At 38.8% G+C, this 20,407-nt stretch overlaps 1 pseudogene; it reads right to left on the reverse strand.

The window, feature by feature from the left end:
* Positions 1-19,351: 19,351 nt before the first annotated feature.
* Positions 19,352-19,924, reverse strand: LOC143686842 (PEST proteolytic signal-containing nuclear protein pseudogene; annotated as a pseudogene).
* Between the last annotated feature and the right edge of the window lie 483 nt (positions 19,925-20,407).

A 20,407-nucleotide genomic window follows, 5' to 3' on the forward strand; every position in this document is an offset into this window, starting at 1 on the left:
AAATCATTCCAAATCTTAGGGGCTTAAACAGCAACATTTTATAATCTCTCATAGTTCCTCTGTGTTATTGTTTGGGAAGGGCTGGGCTGGCTTTTTCTGGCTTGAGATTGTTCAAGCGGTTACAGTCAGATTACGGCAGCAGTTAATGGGTGCCCAGGTATTTCTTCTCTTCATAGAGTCTCAAAGCTTCTCCATGTGTTCTCTCTACCTGGGCTAGTTTGAGTTTCTTCATAGCACGGTAGTCTTCAGGCATTTTGGTTGCTTACATGGCAACTTAGGGCTTCAGAGTAATTATTTCAGTGAGCTATGCAGAAGCTGCATCATCTTCTATGATCTAGCCTGGAAGTCATATAATGTCTAACCAACATCATGAACCCATCTAGATTCAAGACGAGGGGAACACAGACCCCACCTCTCAGAGTGTCCAAGTGACAATGTAAGAAGAGCGTGTGCAAGGGAGATGCAACCAGCTTTGGAAAATACAAAAGTGCCATAAACACCAAGAAGAACCTGATCCAAGATAGCTCTCCCACAACCAGCCATTGTTTCCAACTTACACCATTAATTCTCCCTCAGTTACTGTGCATACAGTACTATTCCTACCATCCATACAGTAAGGTCCCATGGAAAGGGGTGTATAATATAGACCCAAGATGGCAGCAAGAGGCTAGGAAGAGAAGTAAAGGTTTTAACTCCGTGAGCAACATGATAAGATTTGTACTTTAGAATTATCACTCCAGCTGTGATGTGTAAGGTGACTTGGAAAAGATAAAACTAAAGCAGGAAAATCAAGTAGGATGCTGTTTATCATCTGTGCCTCTTATTCTCTAATTGTGCCTCATTTTGGTTTTTCTATTGCAAAATGATAAAAATAATAGTACTTACTTCATGGAGTTATTGTGGGGATTAAATGACTTCATATAGGTAAGGCAGTAGTTACCATAATAGGCACATAGTAAATGCTACCCACCCCAACCACACGCTTATAAACTTGCTGTTATCAAATTCTTATTTTAATTCATATCCAAGTGAGAGGTGATGGTGGCCTAAACTAAGGAAACAGCTAGATTTTAAATTTTATTGTGTGGAGGAAGAGATAGAAGGAGGTGTCAAGAAAGATTTTTATGCTTTGACTCTGAGCAAATAGTTGGGTGATGATGGATAAGAAACCCAGGGAGAGACAGCTTACCTAGATAAAGATGCAAGACTAAACATTCCCCAGGGCTTGCTTTCAAAATGCTCCTTTTGGTTGTGAAAGTTTTGAGATGCTGACAAGTTTCTCAACTGCTCTAGGCTTTAGTTTCTTCATCTGTGAAAAGGAGATAATACAGTATAAATGTGCACTTAATTAGCATGAGTTTAACTCTGTGATCTCTGCAATAGAGAATAAGCATAAGCATGAGCACAAGAGAAAAAGGAATTTAAATTCTGTAGCCATAATTTAAACCATTCCACTCAACGAGCATAATTCTGAACTGAACATGATAAAGAGGAGAATCTGCTACTGCCTTCATCGATTGAGTTCCCACATGTCTCTGCTACATTCAGTTTGACTATAAAAGCTAAATATACATTTTATTTTGATATAACATGGCCCCAAAGGAAACCCAGTCAACTGGGACCAATTGTTTGATTTATCAAAAATGCCATTAAAGCAGGAAATTGTAAAAAATGAACCATTTTATTTTAACTTAAAAATCTTAAATATAAATGTATTAGCTTGTCTTTTGATATCAGGCCAAGACACATTTTTTATTAGTAGTATTTTTTTCTCAGTATGGGTCCACCAAGTGGAGTTCCACACCATATTCTTCAATTAAACTTTATACATTTTTCACTTTGCAATGTTTAACCTGGGGCAAGAACTTAAAAACACTTGCAAAACAAGCTGATTGCAAAATCCCTCTAGATTTCTACAATATTTTCCTGGTTTCTGTCTCTCATCTCAATACACCTAATTCAGGGGGGAAAAAGGGGCTTTTTAGCTTATTTGTATAAGTTGCGTACTTTCTAAAGTACGCAACTTAGTTTTCATAGAAATAACTGTTTTTACATTCATAATTCACTAGTTTATTATATATGTAATGACATGATTTCTCTATAAGTACAATTGGCATGAACAGGTTTAGAAACAGACTGACTCTTGGTAAGCATAGTTTTAACTGGTGGAAGAACTGGTGTGCTGTGAGTATAGTCAGCATGTCTTCAGAGAGAAAGGAGAACACTGGTTAATCTAATAAATCAGGAAGAATTGGAGAACTCTTCTATACTTCTTTGGATCCTAAGAGAATGCTGCGATCTGTTCCAAGCCTGGAATAAAAATCTTGGTAGAGTCATGGAGAAATGAATGTTGGTCTTCAATGTGGTATACGTGGTACAGTTATAATCAATGAGCTATAAACAAATGTCACTGAGCTGGACTGCTGGAAAAGCTCTTTCAAACAGGATAGATCCAGCAGGTAGCATTCTTTTGCACTTCTCACTTCCGCTTTCCTCACTCCTGAAATGTGGGCATAGTAGCCAGAACTGCAGGAGCCTTTTTGTGGCCATGAGGGAAAGGTCAACATATTACTGAGATTTTGAACTGCTAACATAATAACAGTAATCACCTACTTCCAAGTGTCTAAGTGTCTTATTAAATGAGTAAAAAATAACCTCTAAATTGCTTAAACCAGGTTTAAGAGAAGTTTCTTTTTACAACTCAACACAATCTTAACTGTACTCATTGTGATATTAGAACCTCATATAAGAGGTGATTTTTATAATATCTGAGATACTAGAGGTGATTTTTGTAATATCTGAGATATTAGAGTATTGTTGTAGGACCCATACTTCTCGATTTCAAAACTTATTACAAAACTATAATAATAAAAGGATGTGGTAAAGGCACAAGGACAGACATATAGATGAATGGAACAGAATTAAGAGCACAAAAATAAACCCGCATATCTATGGCCAACTGATTTTTGACAAGGTGGCCAAGTCCACTCAATGGGGAAAGAATAGTCTCTTCAAAAAATGGTCTTGGGAAAACTGGGTATCCACAAATAAAAGAATAAAAGTGGACCCCAACCTCACAACACACACAAAAATTATCTGAAATGGATGTCAGACCTAGCTATAAGAAACAAAACTATAAAACTCTTAAATGATAATAGAGGAAAATTTTCATTATCTGTGTGATTCAGAAATGAATTCTTAGACTTTAAACCGAAAGCACATATATAGGCTGGACTTCATCAAATTTAAAAGCTTTTGTGTATGAACAGACACCATCAAGAAAGTGAAAATGGAGCCTACAGGATGGAAGAAAATAGTTGCAAAACATATACTGGATAAGGGCTTAATATCCAGAATATACAAAGAAATGCTACAACTCAAGAACATAAAGACAAACAACCAATTTAAAAATAAGCAAAAGAATTGGACATTTTTCTAAAGAGAGTATAAGCACATGAAAAGATGCTCAACATCATTAGCCATTAGGAAATGCAAATCAAAACCATAATAAGATGCAATTTCACACCCAATAGAATGGTCACTATTTTATCTTATTTATTTACTTATTTTTTTATTTTTTATTTTTCTCATAGGCAGGCACCAGGAATCAAAACCAGGTCTCCAGCATGGCAGGCGAGAACTCTGCCTGCTGAGCCACTGTGACCCACCCATGGTTACAAATTTAACAATGGAAAATATCAAGTGTTGGAAAGGATGTGGAGAATGAAGGACAATCATTCATTGCTGATGGGAATGTAAAATATTGCAGCCACTATGGAAGACAGTTTGGCAGTTCCTGAGAAAGTTAAGTATCGGATTACCATATGACCTGGCAATTCAACTTCTAGATATATACCCCAAAAGAATTGAATGCAGGGATTCGAACAGATACTTGCACATCAATGTTCATAGTAGCATTATTCACAATTGTCTAAAGGTGGAAGTAATCCAAGTGTCCTTTACCAGATAGATAAACAAAATGTGGTATATACATGCCATGGACTATTATTCAGCCATAAAAAGGAATGAAATTCTGATACATGTGACAACATGGATGAAACCTGCAGGCATGATATTGAGTAAAATAAGCCAGACACAAAAGGACAATTACTTCATTATCTCACTGATATGAAATAATTAGAATATGAAAATTCATAGAGTCAGAAACTAGAATACAGGTTACCAGGGGCCAGGATGGGGTAGGGAATGGGGAGCTAACGCCTAATTGGTACAGAACTTCATTTGGATTAATGTAAATGCTTTGTTAATGGATGATAATGATGGCGGCACAATATTATAAATGTAATTTACACCACTGAATTGTATATTGAAGGTGGTTAAAATGGGAAATTCTAGGTTGTATACATCTTTACCAGAATAAAATTGAACAACAACAACAAAAAACACAGAGAACTGTACATCACAAAGAGTGAACCCTAACGGAAACTATGGACTATACATAATAGTATAACTAGATTAATATTGTTTCATCCATTGTAACAAAGGTACCACAGTCATTTAAAATGTTAATTGTAGAGAAAACGGCATATGTAAAGGAGAGTATATGGGAACTCTGTACTTTCCACATGGTTTTCTGTAAATTGACAACTGCTCTGATTTTAAAAAAATGAAAAATTCTAACTCAAAATGTGTCAATGACCTAAACATGAGAGCTAAAACTATAAAACTCTTACAGGAAACCATAGGGAAATATCTGCAGGAATTTGTATTAGGCAATGGATTCTTAGACTTTACACCAAAAGTAAAATAATAAACAATAAACTCAACTTCATTAAAATTCAAAACTTTTGTGCATCTAAGAACAAGATCAATAAAGTGCAAAGATAACCAACAGAATGGGAGAAAATATTTGGAAACCATATGTCTGATAAAGGTTTTTTATCATAGCATTACTGAGAAGATTAAAGAAGATAAAAATAACAAGCCCTTAATGTTTCTGGCACATCTGATATGCTCAGTACATGCTAGCTGTCATCACCCCACCACCATCATTATTGTTATCATTATTTACCAACATTAGTAGTAGTAATAGTAGTATATGAACATTATTAAAGAAATAGCAGTCTCTACTCTTTCTGTCAAGACAAATGGAGGAAGATGACCTCCCAGAATCAGTTCATGTTTGGAGCTTCCATAGGCAATATGCAATGTTACTAAATTCCAAGAAATACTGACGCTAGAAGTTCATACTTGAAAGTCTTATCCCTGATCATCTACACCCAGTGTCGAAGCACCATTCAACATATTCAATAAATGTGTGTGGCCATCTCCTCTGAGCAAGGCACTGTAAAATGACTTTTAAAAGATGAATAAGACACAGCTCCTGCCTCACAGAGTTGACCATTATATAACAGTACAACTTCGAAGGTCAAAACTAACAAGGTTGGTGACCTAAGAAATGAATGAGGTGGTATCATGGCTCAGACCCATGTGAGTTTAAAAGGCGTCGTCCAGGTCCCATTACCATCTAAGTCCTGTCTCTGTGGGCTGACACTGCACTTCTTGCCGCACATCACTCCTGCTAGTGCCAGTCCTAAGTGGCAGAGCCTCTCGCTTGATTCAAACACACTGGATGAGATGAACTGCTGGATCAATACTGTGTTGCCACAAATTTCTCCTTCTACTTTCTCCCCTCTGGATGTGAATCACAACTCAGATATCCAAATTAGCAAATAAACTCCCTAAGTGCTTCCCAAGGAAAGCACAACAATAACGACTCCCTTTGAAATTATCAAACTAAACAAAATATCATAGGAAGCTGCTAGGAGTTCAACTGTGACCCCCAAAAAGATAAGTAGAAGTCCTAACTCCCAGAATCTCAGCATGTGATCGTATGTGAAAAATATAATAGATGGAATTAAGCAAATAAAAATGAGGTTGAACTAGAGTAAGGTGGGACCTTAATTCAATATTACTGGTGTCCCTATAAGAGGAAATTGAACACAGACAGGGAGATATTTCTGCAACGACAGGCCACCATGATCCTATTTTCATTAAGACCTTAAGACACATTGAAGAAAAAGTGAAGGAGAATTTTAAACTAAATCTAAACTCAAAAAGTTAAACTAGAAATGTCACATTTATCTTTCAGTATGGTGAAATATTGTAGTACCAGTGATTCTCAAACTTCAGATTGCAAGGAGAATCATCCGGATACATAATGAGAAAGAAGTTTTCTGGATCCATCCGCAAGAGAATCTGAGTCAGGAGATCTGGAATTGGAGCCAAGAGTTTGCATTTTTAACAGTCACTCCTCCCATCTGAACGCATTCCCAGAGTGATTCTGAAGCAAGTTTTCCAGGTTCCAGATTTTGAGAAACATTGACTTGTAGGGTTATGCTTAGAGGAAAGAAATCTCCTTCCACCTGAGATGAAAAGAGTACAAGTTAAACATCTTTACCTTTGGGTCAGCACTCCTTTAATATGGATGCCTTTTCAGGGAGATCTCCAGACTGAAAACTCCACAAAGGCTGGAACTATGTCTGCTTTCTTTCCCACTGTCCCCTTTCATTCACTGATTAATTAATTCAAGATATACTTACAGAACGATCTCTATGCACCAGGCAGTTTTCTGATGATACTGGGAACACAGGACAGAGGTCCCTGTTCTGTGAGAGACAGTAGAGGGTCATAGTGAGAGCTCTGGTCCTGAAGCCACTCTATTCATGACCCAGCTCCTCTGTTAACTGCCTGTGTGGTTTTGGATTAGTTACTTGATGACTCTGCCTATCTAATAGCTTTCCCATCTAATGGAATTACTGAGAAGTTTAACAACTAATATAGCATTTAGAGTAGAATCTGGCATATACTAATTGATAGGTAGGTTTGCCGGTTTGAAACTATTATCTACCCCAGAAAAGCCATGTCCTTTAATCCTCATTCAATATTGCTGGGTGGGGTCTTTTTTGTTGTTGCTATGGAGATGTGCCTCCACCCATTCAAGGTGAGGTTGCTTACTGGAGTCCTTTAAGAGGTAACCATTTTGGAAAAAGCTTTAGAGCCACCAGAACCAACACAGCCCACACAATCAGAGAACTTTGGAGATGAAGAAGGAAAGCACCCCCAGGGGAGCTTCATGAAACAAGCAGCTGGGAGAGAAAGCTCGCAGACTTCGCCATGTGCCCTTCCAGCTGACAGAGAAACCTAGAACTTCATCGGTCTTTCTTGAGTGAAGGTAATCTCTTGCTGGTGCCTTAATTTGGACATTTCCGTGCCTTTAGAACTGTACACTTGCAACTTAATAAATTCCCCTTTTTAAAAGCTATTCTGTTTCTAGTATATTGCACACCATCAGCTTTCAAACTAGAACAGTGGGCATTAATTATTATGATTCTTGCTATATTGTAAAGATGGAAGACAAATACAATTTGAAAGGCAATTTTGGACAATAATTATCCAAATGGTAATAAGCATTGTGGAGACCACAACACAGAGTAATAGGAAAGGAAGTAATCAGGGATAGAGGCTGAGGAAGGCCTGTCAGAGGAGGTTCAGCCATGTGAAATCTTAGTATAGAGCACTCAGGGCAAGATAAATAGTACCTGCAAATGCCCTGAAATTCCTGGTGCCAAGCAAGGGCCTAGCAATTAAGGTTTTCTTTATAAATATTGAATGAGTTAATTAATGAATTAATGAATGAATGGATTTCAGCAGAGCAGAGGGAGCCCATGGAATACACTGGAGTCCAATAGAAACTACAGTACAAGCTGCAGCATGAAGCCAGCAAGAACAGGTAAGCGTAGAAGCAAGAACATAGTAACATCTGCCATGGAGCAGAACCCACCCAGCACCTTGAAAAGAGAAGCAGCTGGGGAGGCCTCTTCCCTTCCTCATTTCCCCACCATCAGCCAAATGGAAAACCGGACCAGTAACTAATATAGGCAGGCACTAGAGCCAAAGACCTCTGGGCTAGGATGTTCTGAGTTGACAAGAGTTACCACTGGACTTTAGAAGGCAAATGAAGCCACTGAATCCCATTTCCATATCTGAGATGTACATTTTTATTCCACTCTTCTTCCTTCCACAAACAATTCTCCAATGTGCCCCTTCATTCTCTGTGTACCTCTGCCTCTCTCTCTCTCTCTCTCTCTCTCTCTCTCTCTCTCACACACACACACACAAACACACACACACACAGACAGACACAGAATTAACTCTGGTTTCCATTCCAATGATATAAGAAGGAACATTGTAGCCCCTCCAAAGTCTTTTGTACAGGTTGTCCTCAGAGTTCTGTTGCCATCCTAGTTTTATCTCGTTTGACTGCAGCTCCTCACTTCAATATCTTGTGCATCCCCTTGCTTACCCTCTGCATTCCCACCAGCCACCTCCTTAGGCCCAGCCTCATCATCTCTTCCCTAGACTTTAGCAACAATCTCCTCAATGAGTTCCCAGATGCCTATTCCTTTCCCACATTGTCACACTAGTAGAGTTTCTATCTCAAGATGTCATTACATTTCCCCAAACCTTCAGTGATTTATTGCTTGGGATGAAGTCCCAATTTTAATAAGACATATGAAGTCTTTAATAATCTACCCCAGGCTATGTGTCCTGCCTCATCTGCAGCCTTTCTCTGACCTCTTTCCCCACCCCCACCCCTACCGTATACTCCTCACTTGAACCTTGATGACATATAAATTTATCCCAGACTTTATCCAGATTTGTTCATGTTGTTACTTTCTTTCTGGAAAGCCCTTTTCACCAACCCTATGAGGAAATCCTGTGCATTCCTCAAGGTCCACCTTTCCTGCATTCTTTCATCCACACAGGCATTCATTCATCAAGCCAGCACAGCCCTGGGTACCGGTGATACAGTCGCCAGAGAACTGGCACCCAGAGCACACAATCCAGTGAGAGGCATAGAAATCAAGAACAATCACACAAATTTCTAAAACAACAAACTATGACAGTCTGAAAAAAGAAGAGGAGCATTTCAGGCAGAGGAAACACCTCTTGTGAAGGGAGGGATCCCAGCAAGTACGAGAGACCAAGAAGAAGGCAGGGTGATAGAAACAGAATGTGCGAGGGCGTGTGGGTGAGTGACACCAGAAGAGGCCCGACTCAAAGAGGCCTCCTTGCCTATGAAAAGGAATTTGTGTTTATTCTAAGTACAACGGGAAGACATGCGGAGTTTTCAGTGGAAGGGTGACTTTCTCAGAAGATCCATTTGACCATATAGAGAATGGGACATGGGTGGACAGTCACTAAGGGGAAAGTTGAATTCCTTCACTACACATAGTATGGAAAGTATGAAAAAGTATGACAGTATGGTGAAGAGGCCCAGAGTAAGCTAGATGGTGGAAAAAAACATCTTGGAATTCCATATTTCTCATGGATAATGCACAGGTTAGATAAACCATGTACAGTGAGATTAAAATCCTCCCTGCCCATCCATGTCCTGACCAATAGGCCTCTATCTCAGCATCCTTGTGCATCCTTCACCCCAGTTCCAGCACCACTTGGCCTGGTATTAGAGAAAGATTATCACCCTGTCTCTAGGTTCTCTGGAACAAAGAAATGTAATTAAATATTTATATACACTTAATCATTATATTTCTGCTTTGACATAGCCATGAATATTTTCTTCTAGGATCAAAATGTGATATTGATCCATTCTTATATATGGTTCAGGAAATGACATCACACTCAATATTCCTAAATATCTGTATGTTTGGCATCATGTACATTGCAAAAATATTTTCATACTTGAGAATTTTGTTCTTTTTATGAATAGTTCAATTACATGAGCTACCAAAATACACACACAGATTCACACATTCACACACATGTACAGCAAGAAGAAATGTAAAATATTTGTGGCAGACTAATAATTTGAGGCATCAAGCAATCCCCTGCAACATCCCCATTCAAATCTTGAGACAATAAGTTACTATTTCCGATAGGAGAGGAGTGGCCAGGGAGCAGCAAAAAGAGGTACTAAAGTCCTGACTTTAAAGTGAAAGACCACAGGTGTGAAAAAGAGGGGATTGACGCAAATTTTCACACCAGGGGTGCTGTTTCCAACCCCCCGCTACCAGACCCTGTTCCCTGCTGCCATTTCAACAAGGTTTAGAGACTGTGAGGAGGAGAGACAGAGGAATCCAACTAAGATTAAAAAATGAAAAGAATAAGCAGTGGGGAATTTTTGACTCTTTCTCACCTTTGGCCAAAGTGACTGCTTAGGGGTGTCAGGGCATTCTCTCTATGATGTTTGGGAATGTCTAAGAAAAAAGGAAGACTGCTAATCTACCTTCAGGTACAGCTTGACAGTGGCAGCATTTGCCAACATATCCAGCCCCATGAGACTTGAAGGAAATAAGAATGAGGGTGGTGTGTGCACGCAGACATGAGAGGTGCCCTGACAACCATCACCAGTCATGGGTGAGTGGGCTGCAGAGGTCTGCAAGTTTCTCATGAGCCCACAGCAAGGACCAGCCAATCAGAACCCTAAGAGCTTACCTGGGGAGAAACCAACCTAGAGGAGGAGAGGGGAAGAAGCCAGCCACAGGCAAGGGTGAGGAGAAGGGATGGCTGCTTCTCTGTGCAATCCTCCAGGGACCGGTCAGGGTAGGAAAATAACCTCAGGAACATCAGCAGAACAGAAAATGGATGTGACAGTTCTCCATCTTCAACACACACCCTATCCTGAGAATAATCTCCCCTCTGCTCAGCAAATTTACCAGAAGAAAGGAGGAGGGAGAAACTTTGGATGGGGAAAACAGTCTCGATACAGTTGAATGTTGACCTGACTAAACTCTGAACTGGACTATGTCCATTTTATACAACTTGTCTAAGAACTTACAGCATTGGGCTGGTTTCACTTGAAAATAGGCCGAGGGCTCAGAAGCAGAAACTAAAGATAGTTTCAGAAATACTTACTTTTTAGAACAAAAATTTATGACCATACGGTTACTATCAATCGCATGCATATATCACACAGTAGAGGCCACACACAATTTGTGGCCTGACAACTTTGGACAGGAGTGAATGAGATGTAAGCATGATAAAAAATAAGGAACGTTTAAAAAGGCCATTTGACAGAGAATATAAGAATTATTTAATGATAGGGTTTGATTGGCCAAGCATAGCCAGAAATGATGAGATTGAGCCAGGTAATGCAAGAATTTGAAAAGCAACCTCTCCTCATGCAACATCAACCTGGGAAGGAGGGAGAGGAGGATAGAAAGTTGATTTTTTTTCTAAATACAAAAACAAATATAGTTTATTTATGGATGTAAGACATCTTCCTCTCAACTGAATCCCAACCCCTCCATAAAATCCACTTGAGGGAATTACATAAATCTAATCTGGCTGCAACCAAAGCAGGCAACTTTGCTTCCAAATCCATTGGAGCCAACCAGGATTTCTTTCTTTCTATATTTTGGAGATGATAATATATATGCTAACTATATTTAAATTATCCTTTTCAAGCCTACAAAGGAAAGCTACAGTTGTCTCCACTCCACCCCCTTGGGAGGAAGGAGAAAGAAACCAAAATCAAAGACCCTTTTACTAAAACCTGCACAAGTCAGGCTGTGGCTAGTTGTTTTTACTGCCAAAATTCAAATAACTGTCTCCACCCCCCTCTTCACCTCCTCCATTTTTGGTTTTGTCCACTGGAAATCATCAGGGTTTCGCACTTCACAACTAAGGGATGGAGAGAGGAAGGGTTTTATGCTGAAGCAGGGAACAGAGGAAGGATGTTGCCTGGCTGGGGTTGGAATCAAAACATTCATAAAGGTGAGTGTCACCTGCAAGCCCAAGCGCTACTTGCCAGGAGCAGATCCTACGGGCAGCACAGCGACGGCAAACAGTGAAGAGGCAGATCCCAGCTGGGCAGCAGGTGGACCAGGTGCAGGGAGATGGGCACCTCCAATATCAAGGTGAAATCAGTCGCTGGCATGTGCTTTAAAGAAAGCGAACTCACTGTCTGAAAGGGCCATATAGCTCTCAAAGTGAGAAATACTCCTGGATTGTTATTATTTATCTAGAGCCCCAGGTGTGCACTGAGCTCTATAATAGGTAGCGTGTGCCAAAACAAAGAGCAGAGCCCTTGCCCTGAAGAGTTTGCCATCTAAGGGTACGTTTGGGTACAGTTATGCTTCACAAACCAGCAAAGCAGAAAAAAAATACAGTGCAGACAGACACGGAAGAATAGATCTTGGCTGGATGTGTCAGAGCTTTCGGAAACAGGAGGACTTTTAGGAGAGCTGTGGCGTTTTGTATTGGATTTTAAAAAGAGAGAGAAAAACGAATCTGCTGTTAATAAGGATTTAAAGAGATCCTGACAGGCCACAGCAATAGGTTAAATATATCAAGATGACTTTAAATAATAAGTACAATGTAGAAATCTGCATTTAGGCGCAAAATAAAAAGTCACTTTAAGAGCTGGCTACAAGTAAATACCATCCACACTGGGTTGTGATTGAACTCCCCAAACAATAAGTTGATCTCAGGATGAATCAATAAAAGAGCAGCGCCTAGAATAAGAAAGATGATGTTTGAGTTCAAGGCATTCTCTGAGCAAAGTCTGACTCATATGTGACATCTCAGGTCACATCACTGAGATGCCGGGTGGTACAGTGGTTAAGTCTCAGGACTCAGATGAATAGATTACCATCAGCTGTCTACTTACTGCTGTGTAGCCTTGGAAAAGTTAGTTTATTTCTGTATGTTACATTTTGTTCTTTTTATTTTTTTTGTAGCAAAAAGGGATAATAATAAAAACTGATTTAATGAGAATATGACTATAGTCTTAGCACAGTGTCTGGCATATAGTGCTGAATCTCTATTAATGCTGAACCTCTCAAACCCCCCTACCCACTGCCCCCACTGACTCCGACCACTCCTTCACTGAATAAGAGTTCCGTGGGTCCCCCCTTGCCCCATCCCTGAGTTTTGGTTCTGATAACTTGTCTCAGAAGTTTTCACAGTGGGGAGAAAACCTCATATAGCGGTGGCAAGGCACACAGTTATCCATGATATGCCCCTCCCCAGATTCTCTGTTCTTAATTTTTAGCTTGGTAAACTTTTTTTCCATATTTACACTTCTGCAGAACAAACAGAATTGAGGCTTATGCTTCATAATTTCCATCACTGATTCTGTGTGCTATTATGATTCATGATTAATTATTTTCTAACAATTACAAAAGTATTTCTTTCTCTGAAACACTAAGATTGGGGATGAGGGGTGGGTGGAATCAAGCAATGTAAGTGGAAACTATATGGCATTTAATGGGGGAAATCAAATTCCCTTTGTATCCCACCACTCGGAAATGGATGCCAGCCCTGTTCTCACCACAATTCCTTCCAGCAGCTGAGATAATGCCATTTGTTGACAGGACCTCTGGAAGTTGCCCTGCCCCTGTGCTCCGTCCATCTCTTCTCTGTCTGGGATCCCTCTTGGACTACTCTGCCTGGACTGGGGCCTGCAGTTTCCATTCTGCCTTAGGTATGGTGCTTCCCTGCAAACTGAGCCTGCACTGAAGTCCCATTCTGCCAGGACTCGGTGTCCTCCATGCCAAGTCTGACCTCTTTTAGGCAGTCTGTTCCACCAACTCCCACATTGCTCAGTCACTGTTAGTCAATGCCCCATACATCCTGATACCCTCAGCAGACACTTGTCTGATTGAGGAAGGGCAAATGCCCCAGCAAACCAACTCACTTCCCTCTCAAATCCTGCTCACATCACTTTCAGCCTCCTTTTACTGCTTCTGGGCTATCACAACTAGAATACTGTTTCAGAAGAAGACAAACTTGAACTCCATTTCCTCATGGGATGCCACACGTTGGTTCCATTGCTATTAAAAGTCATTTGCGTTGACTAAATAGTACTTGCAATTAGATTCTCTGATTGATGTTTATATTTTCCCTGGTAGTTGCTTGTGTCATTCCAGCCTGCTCTGGGTCTTACATCAGTACCTATTCATGCATTCTTCATGCCATCTCCCTCCTTTCTCATTATTGAGTGACTTTTTATTCAGTTTTTTCTGCAAATGAGCCCCTCAGAATATGCCATCTGGAAAAATAGGAAAAGAAACACTGCTTTAAATTAAAAGGAAAAAGAGAAAGAGACTTTTCATCACCCTGAATTAGACCCAATTTTCCCACTGTCACCACCCTCCCAGTAACTGGCACGCCCTCAGAAGCTGTCCATGTTTCTTCTAACTATGAAAGAGAGAAAGACAGAGATTCAATGCATTAGATAGATTTGGCTAGATTGATGTCATTGCTCATTAAGAAAACAGGCAATCTGCTTCTAGTTCTCATTGGAGAATATAAATCTGCACAGAGCCCAGCCAAATAATGTGTAGCAAATGATCAATGTTATCTGAGGGAGAAGATGATGGATCCTTTATTTCTTACACACTCTCATGTATAATGCATGAAATCCAGGATGTCCTCGGCTTGCCTCAGGATCTAGCAGTGATGTACCCCATTACCATGCAGAACACTCATTCTCAATTTCTAGTGACAGTCTCCATGTCCCTAAACCAGGAGGAGCCAGGAATGCTTCAGCATTCATGAGTCCCTGATAGTAGCATGATAGATTCTTGAATATCTTCCAGACCTTTTTTACAAGCATCCATATGACTCAGGGCAAGTCTCAGACATCAGAATTCAATATCTGCTCATTCAAAACAGAATTGACAATATTGGCCTATTTCAGATTATTAGATAAAAGATTGGGAAAATGAGAATCTTTTGAAGAACGTACAGTGAAGGAGACAGCTAAAGAGGAAAAGGAACTTTGCTTATTTTTCACTATAATGATTAAGTTTCAGAGAACCAAAGTAGTCATCTGTAATTTCGAAGAAAGCTGGCTTCTCAAAGGTTGTATCTTAAGTTGAGATTTTTTTTGTTGCTACTTCTCCAAACTGGTTAAATCATGTAGGTTGTAATGATGATGATGATGATAAGATAATAGCAACAGCTAACATTTTAAACATTTTTTGCCAGGCTTTGAGTTAAGCACTTCATATATGCTGTCTTATGTAATATAAACTGAGACTTAGAGAAGTAAATTAACTTGCCCAAAGTCCATAGCTAATAGCCCATGGATTCCAATGCCAACACTACTAACCTCTACATATGAATGTTATTAAGGTGGGCTTAGGGTCAAAATGGAGGAATCAAAGAGTAGCAAAGCACAATTGGCTATGATCTATAACTAGACTGGTAGAAAATTTTATAAACTAGCAAAATTTGAAAAGATCTGATAAGTTTTGGCCCTAACTATCAACCAAGAACCATATTAAAATCATTACATAGAATTTAATAACAATAATAATAATTAAAACAACCAAACAATGAAGCTGAAGAACCAACAAAGTGGTCAAATCTTCCTTCAGGATATCAAAAAACCAGTACGTGGGGACTGATAGAGCAAGCTGAATGAGATAGAGTGTGTTTGACACTGAGAAAAAAAAGGAAGAATCCATCATTAATGGAACTGCACAAACTAGACACTGAAAAAAATGACACCCACTTGTGTTACTCTAAAGAGACTCATTATCTGAATGAGCAGGTAAAATCCACCAAAGAATTGAATGACTATGTAACCAACTTGCACATGGAGGGGCTTGAATCTGGCTTGGCAGAATATCTCTTTGATAAGCACATCTGGGGAAACAGTGATAACAAGAGCTAAACCTTAACTGGCTTCACCATAGCTGGAGGGGCCTTCCGTTGTGACACGGCAGTGCATGCATGTCGGGTCTATCTTTACTTTGTCTATAGGTTGTATCAATATCCACCAAGTTCTTTCATTTGCACCATTCCTTGAAACAAAGTAATTTGGCACCCAGTTTTGTCCTGGAGATCTTGGGATGGGTCAGAATCTAATTAGGCCATCCTGGCAGTTCTTTTAGTAGCACGATTCTGTTTCAATCACACTAATCAAAATGAAACTCCAATGAGGATTTATATTTATTAAAGTCCTTAGTTTGGGAAGGAAAAAAAGAAATGATAGCAAATCTGAGGGGTATGTAATATCACGCCTGTGCCAATTGTTAAGATATTATTTCTCAGCTTCTATAGACTGTGTTGTGATGCTGGAGCTAGGATTCCTCAAAACACATTTCTGCTTTGCCCTGTTAGGCTCTACCAATAATGTGCCTGCAAGTGAGACTGCAAGGCTGAAGGAGGGGAAGGGATTTGATCATTCCTGTTTTATTTCCTGTTCCTGTCAGCATCATCTCAGACACACCTCTTAACCCTAGCAGCAACAATTCATTCCAGGTTGCAATTTTTCTAACTCTTGCAAAACTAACCTTACTGGCCTCCCCTCATAGACAGCAGCCCAGCCACCCAATAACCTCCACCCCAAGAGGTCTGAACCCAAGATCTGTAGGGCCCTTCCTCCAATCTTCTAATTTCAATAATTCCAACTTCTGCCTTTTGTTTCCCCAACCAAAAAGTAGTAGCTGCTTCCTGTGTTACCACTAACCTGATACCCAGGAGTTTGTTTTTCACCTTTCCACTTCTTCAATATCTTGTCAACAACTTTAAACTAAATTCTCTCTGTTAATGTAACTCAGAGGACTTCTTTCTCCTGGCTGCAACCTGAATGATACAACCCCCAATTCAGAGATGAGAGCACGCTGTTCACATCCACTACTGAGGAGCTGAGATGGAATCCAATCCCAAGTCTGTCTAGTCCTAAATCACATGCTCTTTCCAATACCCCATGATGCCTAAACATCATGGTATCTACTTTGGCTATGATAAATAAAAGAACACATGTTAAAAAAATAAAAATACAACATCAGGTAAATGCAAATTTGATAAGAATTGGCATACTATGTAAAATGATAAGATTGTACACATTGAAATTTCTTATCAACCTTTGTATTAGTCATAAAAATGACTATTACATAGAAAAAAAAGGAGTTTCATTGCACTGCTATAGCTTGTTCAATGCCTTAAACTGCCTCTGTTTGATAAGGATGCTGAATCTCTCTCCAAGTTCAAGAAAATATCATGGTGACCCTCCTAGCCAGCATGACCAGCAATCATAAAACCAAGGTAGGCCCAGGCTCTGCTCAGAAACTTTGAGCAGAGAATAAAAATATCTGTAACTCAATTCATCATCATCCTCATAATAAGAGTCATCCAAACCTCTGAAAAGACTGCAATCAGTGGTCAATTGTATCTAGTAGGACTCCATGCTGTAACAATGGCCACTCCAGATAGCAATAGCAGGATCAGAAGACATACTATGTGTGCTGACAGGGACAGAACTGCAGACTCACGAGACCAATGGATGAGTGTCCATTACAGCTACATCTACACTGTGAGACTTAAGACAGCTGAAGAACCCAAAGGTTAAGAGGAATTAGGAGTTCAGAATCTATACTGACTGGAAGCCAAAAGGTTAGAAACTACTCTCAGAAGAGAACTGTAAGGCTACCCCAGAAATTCCAGAACATGATATGAAAGAAGGAAAATTACATTTATTTGAGCAAGTGATTCTAGAAAGGATTAAAAATTTGATATTAAATCCAACACCACAGCATAAATATCAAAATGAAAATAGAAATTCTTATGCCACTTGAGATTATATATACCCTTTCCTTTCTCAGAAACTTTGTCGCTTTCCAAATAACTGGTTTATGATACTAATATTTCTTGCTCTTTACAGTGTTAAAGTTGTTTGGTTTTTTGGGGGGGGAGTTGTGTGTATTTGACAAATTTATTGGTATTTCAGTAAAGACTTTCATCTAGGTTGTTTCTCTCTCCCATCTTGACCTTAAGTAAATATTTCATTTGGGTCAAGAAAAGAATATATAGGAGAGGTACAGTTATTTTTAACATCAACAATAAAATGGAAAGTCTGCCTATATTAAAGTAAGTTAAATCCACACATCTTGATAAAATTAAATCATGTAAGAACTAATAGTTTATTTACATTTCCATTGTTTTACATGGGGCCTATTCTGAACTTAAATGCAAATGAACAGTGTTAGAAATATACAGCAGTCAGGCTGCTTCTCTGGAATTATTATTTATGTATTAAAACAGATCAGTGAGCAGTTACCACCAATAAAATGAATCTGAAGCTGCTTCCAAAGTTTACATTGTAGGGATTTTTAAGGAAATCATTATACTGAATGTTTCTTTTATTTATGACTATGCTTTTAAAGATGCATTTAACTGTCATATTTTAAAAGTTTATATACAAAACAGAAATACCAAAAACAAAATCAAATGCTACAATACAGAGAAGTAACAAAGTATATGTGGTCAGAAATTTCATGAAACATGTTTGAAGATGCATTTTCTTTCCTTCTGTTTCACTAAAATATGCTTTTGAGAGGCCCTTGGTCAATACATATCCACTTAAAATAAGTCACATTGACCTATAAATAAGAAAGTTCAATTCGGATTGGATTTCACAAGTTAGTAACTTAACACTTTGACAAAGTACAGGAAGCACATCATCTCATCTTCCATCTTCATACAATGTTAATCTTTTTATAAAAATAGCCTAATATGTAAACAATTATACATTTATATCTTTGTGTGGTGGTTTGTATTTTAAAAGAAACAGCTTCCTTATGATTTATATCAAGTTCTGTTAGATATGCTTACAGGAACTAGCTATAACAAAAACCATTAGAAGCACATTCAGAATACTGATTTATTTGGTAGCAATCGGTAATTCTTTGAAAACTAATGAAGGTAGACAAGACCCATTAAGGTAAGTGATCTATTTCAAATACTCAATAGTTTACATAAAATTCAAAAAAAAAAAAAGTCTATTTTTAAAGAGCTAAGCATCTGTATCCACTGATAACAATGCAATACCTGGTTTATGATGACTTGAATCAAAATAAATGCTTATAAGAAAAAAAAAAAAGCTTTTTTTTTTTAAATTTATTTTCAGTCAATAATCCGTTAACATTCTCTTCCCAATACAGTACTCCTTTTCTAAAAGACTGTTCCTGGGAGCCAGAAAGTTTGGGTAATAAGGGAGTTAGAGAGCAACTGCTTGCTATTTGAACCAGGTTAAAAAGACAGTAACCTTCTGCTTCCCTCTTAATATGCTAATAATTGTGTCTAAAAAAATTTGCAATTCTTAAAAAGGTATCATTTCTGATTTCTTTATTATCTATAACCTTTGAAAACTAATCATATGAAACCACAAAATTACCAAATGTCTTGAAATTTGTATATAAAACATAAATTACCTCTAATTTCAAACTCTCACTTATTAGTATACCACTCAATCTTATAAAAAAAAGGCCACTCCAAAAATAGTCTTCAAAAAAGGAAACTGATCCTTTTAACTTTACACCTACCTCCACACTCCAATCTCAAAGCACATCATTTAATTGTCTTGGTCATGGACACTTCCAAGGTGAGATTTTGTATTTCACTCCCATAACTTCTAGCTATCAGAAAACTCATGCTTTCCTTTGTTGAAGGAGTTTGGTCCTGCTGATGTTAACGTATCCCTTCCAATATTTTTCATCCTCATCTCTGCTCCTGGAGGCATTTCCTTTGGCTCATCATCTTCATCTTCATTAAAAGCTGCTGCTACAGAAATGGCTTTTGGAGCAAGACTTGGAACAGTTTCTTTAGGCTTACTTGACTCAAGTTTGATGGATAGGACTGAGGCTTTGTCATCTGACTACCTATGGCAAATCCAAACTTGGGGATCTGTGTAAGCTTTGTTGAGAGGTCTCCAGCTTCTTCAGCTGATCGCTTCTCAGCACTGACTGCAACTGGAACTTTCCCCTCCATTACTGAAAGAAACAGTCTTAATTTTCACAGGGTTTTTTGCTTCTTTTTCAGGTCTTCGGATGGTTCCTGCTTGCTGCAGTGTCTTCGTTTCTCCTCTCACACCTTCCCATCCACCATTTTCCCTGCCACGGCCTCCCCTGCTGCCACACCAAGCCATGTTAAAGTTTAAATATATTAGGAAAGGATATATTTTCTATTATATTTGCAAACTCATCCAGAAGTCATATCTCATTTGAAACATGTGACGAATGCAATTATATTTCTGGAAAATCCTAACAGAGTCCATGGGATAAGATGAGTAATTTGACGCACCAGGCGACCTTAACCGACCTGAAAAGATGTGGAGTGGTGGTAGCCTGTAGAGAAAAATGTTGTCCCTCCACACCTGTCATGCTTTATTCTAAATCAGTGCCCTTGGCAGCATCTATCCCAATGTCTGGCATCCAGTGGATGTCTAATAAATATTGGTTGCACCTGATAATGTTGACAATACAAATGCATTATAATGAATAGTGGGTGATCAAAATATATCTAGGTAATGGCTTAGTAGTGGTTGAATCTTTCTAAAGCAGTTTAGAACACTAAAGCCTGCTATTATGGAATAAATAAATAAAATAAAATTTGCTATCTATAACTCCCC

The sequence above is a fragment of the Tamandua tetradactyla genome, chromosome 6 (assembly GCF_023851605.1).
Source record: "Tamandua tetradactyla isolate mTamTet1 chromosome 6, mTamTet1.pri, whole genome shotgun sequence".
Taxonomy (NCBI): domain Eukaryota; kingdom Metazoa; phylum Chordata; class Mammalia; order Pilosa; family Myrmecophagidae; genus Tamandua; species Tamandua tetradactyla.